We start from the raw sequence: 6,074 nt of genomic DNA, 5'->3' as shown, positions 1-6,074 counted from the left end.
GTTATGTAGTGAATCATGTATGATTGTTACCTATGTGTTTTAACTTTATTTTATGTTACTGCACTATTCTGTTTATGCATAACAGTAAGGTTATTATTCAAGAAAAGTTTTGGAGTACTGATTCACCCCTCCCCTCTCAGTACATTAGCTTTCCATATTAGGCCTAACAATTGGTATCAGAGCTTGAATCTTGGAAAAGGGTTTAACTACCTAAAGAGAAAGATCTTATCAATAGAAGGCTATAAACAATCTTGTAGGATTGTATATCTGCAAGAAGAGCTAGATCATGCAAATCAAGTGATCGTAGACATGCAAAGGCAAATGCAAAAATCTCTGAAAGTAAGAAGAAGATTATCTGATGACTTGCAGGATTCTGAAGAGTTAATGGAACAAATTGAGACATCATCTGAGAATAGTATATCTGAAGAAACTAAAGAAATGATTGGAGTATTGAAAGAAAAGAACAAAACATTGGTTGATCAACTAAAAGCAATGAAAAGAGAACATGAACATTTCAGTACACAGATGACTGAAAATCTAGATGCATTGAGGATAGCAGAGGATCTACAAAGAGAGAAACAACAACTTGAAGTCTTAGTATCTAATAAAAATGATGAAATCATAAGGTTAACTGGGATTCAACAAAATATGACAGATCAACTAGGTTATGCACATCATGAAGCAATTCTGAAGAATGATGAGAATCAAGCATTAAAACTTGAAGTATCAAGGTTGACTGATGAACTTGAAATAGAGAAGAAATCCAAAGAAACATTGAAGAAGAGTTATGAAGCATCAAAGATGTTGGATGAGCAACTGAATACAAGAAGACCCAACAAAGATGCAGGACTTGGTTACAAAGGAAAAGAATCTACCGAGAAAGGAATTCATACTACCAAGAGAGGAGAATCATCAAAGCAAGCTGGAAATAGGAATAAAATCAAAAGGAAGAAGCCTATTTGCTACTACTGTGGAAATCAAGGTCATACTGCCAACATATGCCAGATCAGAAAAGGTAAGAAATCGAATATCACTAAGTCAAATGATTATTGTTGCAATTGCAATAAATATGGTCACACATCTAATCAATGTAGGACAAAGTCTGTTAATAACTATCAGAAGGCAAAATTCAAAGGGATTTGTAAAATCTGCAATAGATATGGACATAGTACTGAGAAGTACTGGCTTAAACAAAAGAACCACATGTGGTCTACACATCAAGAAAACACTAGAGGTTACCGAACTCACACAAATCCTTACCGACAATATGCAGCAGTACCATGGGATTACAATACAAGGATATGGTGCGAATGTTGTAGAAGGTATGGACACATTAGTTCCAATTGTTTTATAAGGTTTGGAATGAACAACCAAATATCATGGAGAAATCCTGGTAGGGCATGTTTTCATTGTCACAAAGCTGGACATTTAGCTAAAGATTGTAGAGATCAACCTAGAGGAGACACTGAAGAGATAAAAGAAAAATTCAAGATGATTTAGAAAAAGAAGGAAATCATGTCAGATGAAGAAAGCACCTTACCTACCGAGTTAGGTGCACCTATTCCAAATTAATCAGAAAAGGTATGAAGGGACTCCATTCTTTGAAGGTTAAAATCATAACAGTTCCTATTCTAGTATGTACTAAATTCAAAATCTGCATAGTTAAGATGCATTAGTAGGTTTGAAATTCTATCAAAATTACTTTATAGGAAACATGTCAAGTCGCTGAATATAGGAAGCCTATCAAATCGGTAAACAAGGAAATTTGGTTACTCGGTTAAAATGAAAGAAAAGACAGTAAATTAGTTAAAGGTAAACTGAGTCCATTTAATGTTTTGACCTAACCCGCACGGGGCCCGATAAGGTATTTTGTGTACTTAAAGTTATTTTTTCGGTCATTTTCATTCACTAAGTTTTCAAGAGAGAATAGCAGAGCAAATCAAGGCGATCAAACTTCATTCAGAAGCGAATCCAAGGTATTTACATCAAATCTCACCACACTGTTAAGTTGGTTTTCTGATCTTGTCAAATTGCTATTATCTACCGAGTGTGAAGCGTCTGCTATTTGTAAACCATCAAACCCTAAGGATAGTTTGCTAAGTTTTATCTGGAATTTACAAATGGCACCCAAGATCCAAGATCTCATAGTTGTCAAGAATGTGGAGAAGCCCTCACTGAAATACACTTTGACTCCTAAAGTCGCCTCTAAACCGGATGACAAAACTGCCTTTTTACTCATCCGGGATCAAGTCTTGTTAGTTGAAGATGTTAGATTCTTCACCAAATGCCATGTTGAAGAACTCGGTCATGTTGAGATTAGTGACACATATGATGAGCTATGTACCGATGGAAAAATGGATAGCAAGTATGAGCATATCAAAATCAAGGGATTAACTGAAACCCTAGCCTATCCCTGTTTGTTCAAACCCCAGTGGGTTAAGTTTGTTTTAAGTAGAGCTATTGATGATTTTATGTGGCTAGAGGAGCAACCATTCAAAATCACTAAGGAAATCATTCATGTGATCACCGGGTATCCTATCTATGATCATGCATGAGCACAGAAAATGATATCACAGAAGGAGTTAATAAGTTTAACTGGAGTAGAATATGATTACCGAGGACTGAAACTGAATAATGTCACTAATGCAGAACTTAAATTTGCAATTAAAGTAATTGGTTACTATTTCTTCCAATCAGCAAGGGAAAATAGTGTACCCTGTGCAGCAGTTGACTTAGCCTATAAAATAGTGAAAAATGGAATGAAATTTGATTTATGTGAAGTGCTACTAAAGAACTTGTTTGAGAACTTGAACACAATAAGGAAGCTGAAAAAGAACAACTCGGCAAATACATTGAAGTTTGGTTCACTTCTTGTATGCATATTTTTCTACTTTGAGAAGTTCTTTCCCTCAGTCAGTAAAGTAGTTTGGGAGCTACATCGACCTATCACCCATCAAATTAATGACTTCATCAAGAGATTGGGAAATAATTTTAATGATATCATAGATGACTACTTCAGAAAATTTCAAGAAAAGATGCACAACAGGTACTGAATTCCACCACAGCTGGTAGAGAAATATAAGGATGATATATGTTTTGAGGTAGACACCGATTACTACTATGTGAATGTTGTAGAACCAAGGACTCAATCTTTGCCACCAATGGGTTATGAGATTGACTATGATATCACTCAATAGCAAATTGATGCATATCTCACACTGCCAAGGCATGCTACTGAACTGAGATATGGAACTTATGAAGAAGTGAAGGAAAAAATGAAAATGAGCATTGTAGTACCTAAAGCTACAAGAAAGGCTACAAAGATGATAAAGGTTTTATCTGAGAAATTCAGAGAAGAATCCTCCTCTACACCTATCAAAGGCACTCTTTCCATTACCAAAGAGGAATCAGAAGCTCAAGAGGCAGCAATAACATTGAGTACCAAGTTGCCTAAGGGTAAAGTGTTAAAAAGAAAGAACCTGGACACTTCAAAGGCCCTACCGACTCCACCAACAAAGAGACCTAACACTAGAGCATTGGTTGCATCACCGAGTAAGAAACAAAAGAGTGTTACTATTCCCAAGGTAACCAAGACCTACAAGAAATCTACTCGGAGACTCATTTTGGCAAAAGAGTCTAGTGATATAGAATCAGAAGATGCCAACAAATTCCAGATTGTAAAGAGCAAAAAGGTAAATATTCATAGTGTTGAAAACTTTTGTGCCAATCTTAAGGAATATGGTGGATTTGCAGGATTTAGATATGTCAAGTATGAGACTAGGAATAATGATGAGAAGTGACAAATTGAAGAAGCTGTCATTTGCACACTTCTAAAGTTTCAGCTAGCTCCATTAGAACTAGTAAAGTCACTTCCGAGTGAGTTGTACTTACATATAGATAACAGGTGTAAATATGCAATGGACTCAAAGAAACAAACTAGAGAACGAAGTCTAGTCCATCTATTTCCTGATATGCTTGTAGCAGAAATAAAGGAGCATTTGACAGCCTACAATTCTAAATTTCTTGTCAAACAGAGAGCCTTAAAATTGATGAATGGGCTATATATTAATGTAGAAAATGAAACAAAAGCCAAGTGGCAGGAAATCTTCAAACTAAAGGATATCGGTGAACAATCTCAAGTTGAAAATGTTGATGTCACCGAACAAGATCCTAATGTCACCAAGAAAGGTCCTGATGCTACCGAGCAAGACCTGACTGACACTATTCAAATTGATGAAGATGTCATGGATGCAGAAGCACCGAAGTAGGAATGATAGAAGGCACTACCTATGCAAAACTTGTATCTAGTGAGTCTGTTTTAGAACAAGTTTAGCCTTATCTACCGGTCAAGCCACTTGTCTCTACCAAAGCTCCTAAAGATACAACACAAGGCACCAAAGGTCACCAGTCTAAAGCAGTAGAAGGTACAACTCAAGAAATGACCTCTCAAGCACCATCAAGCACTGAAAATGTTACAACTGAGACCCCCAGTACCGAGACACCCAAGGACACCACAATGGCTACAGGAACCGACAAAGTGTTGCCTCTACCGAGCAACCTATCGAGGGTCAGCAAGCCTCACAAGCAATTGTCTTGGTACAATTGACCAAAGGTAAAGAGAAGAAGGTGAAAAAGCATAGTTTTAAAGTTGATTTAACTAAACCGATAGTGTTGCCCAATGTGGATATTTCAAAATTAAAAGGGCAAGCACTCATTGATTTTGGTGAACTATGCAAAGCAAAGGCTAAACAAGAAAAACAAATGGCCATTCAAAAGAAGAATAAAGTACTACAGAAGATGAAGACACTGCTAACAAAAATGCTACCATCAACTACAGTGTCAACTGATGCAGCCATCCACATTCAACTGGATGAACTCCTTACTCAAATAGAAACATCTGGAGTTGATGCATCTGAGTACTTGAGAAAGCTAAAAGACAAAGAGCTTACTACAAAAATGATTGAAGAGGTACAAAAAGCTCTAGCTATTGGAAAAGTCAAGCTTGTCAAATTCATTGTTGAGTTGTCCCCTCAACTCAAGCATATTCTTTATTTATTTCAGAAACTTTGTACATTTTCCTTATTTATTAAAGATATCAAGAATAAAATTGATGCAATTGAGAAAGAGATCACTGATCTCTTAAATAAGTTGACCACAGAGCCCAATTTTGTTCAGAATTTTTATACCAAGCTTCAACAGCTCATGGCTCAATAGTTAGAACTCAGAAATGAAGAGCATAAGATCAGGATGGATATAATGACCCTCCAGACATTATTCCTTCCTCATCTCTCATCAGTTCAGGAACAGATTACCAAAGCTACCCGCCTATCTACTACACAAGAGGGAAGCACTCTTGATGGCTTAATATCACTATTGGCTGATATTCAAGCACAAAATTCTTTAATGGAAAGTGTAAAGGATGCACTCTCAATCGTACTCACCGATGCTCGGAAGAAGTATAAATCTATTTTTGATCAGTTACTGCCCCCGGATGGCAATTAAGTTTTTAATGTTTGTCAAAAAAGGGGAGTAATACTACATAAGGGGAGTAATATACTATATTTAGGGAGTGATATAGTTTTGATAATACAATTTTGAGTATTGTATATAGGGGAGTATATACAATGTATGCAAAGCAAGCAGAGCACACAAGCATAGAACTGAGCATGAAAAATTAGAGTTATGTATAGAATAATGATAAGGGGAGTATATCTGAATATACTATTTCATTGACTATTGTATTTACTGTCAAGTATAGTCATTTTGCAAGTATATAGATTTTTGAGTTATGACTTTGAAAGTAGTTTTTGTCAAACATCTCAACTAATGTCAAAAGGGGAGATTGTTACTACTTATCAACTTGCCATTAGTTTTATATTCAAAGTCATACTATACATTCTAGTCAGTTAGCACTACTGAATCATGCAGTCGGTACACACAAAGAAGTTGGTATGCATAGTCTAGTCGGTTATAGAGGAAAGCAGTCAAAGAATGCAGTATACACTAAGCTATCTACCGAGTATCTTTTTGAGACTACCGAGCAGTAAAGATGACACATCGAGTTGACATACACC

The sequence above is a fragment of the Cryptomeria japonica genome, unplaced genomic scaffold, assembly GCF_030272615.1.
Source record: "Cryptomeria japonica unplaced genomic scaffold, Sugi_1.0 HiC_scaffold_30, whole genome shotgun sequence".
NCBI classification, from domain to species: Eukaryota; Viridiplantae; Streptophyta; class Pinopsida; order Cupressales; family Cupressaceae; genus Cryptomeria; species Cryptomeria japonica.
This window is presented reverse-complemented; position numbering follows the sequence as displayed.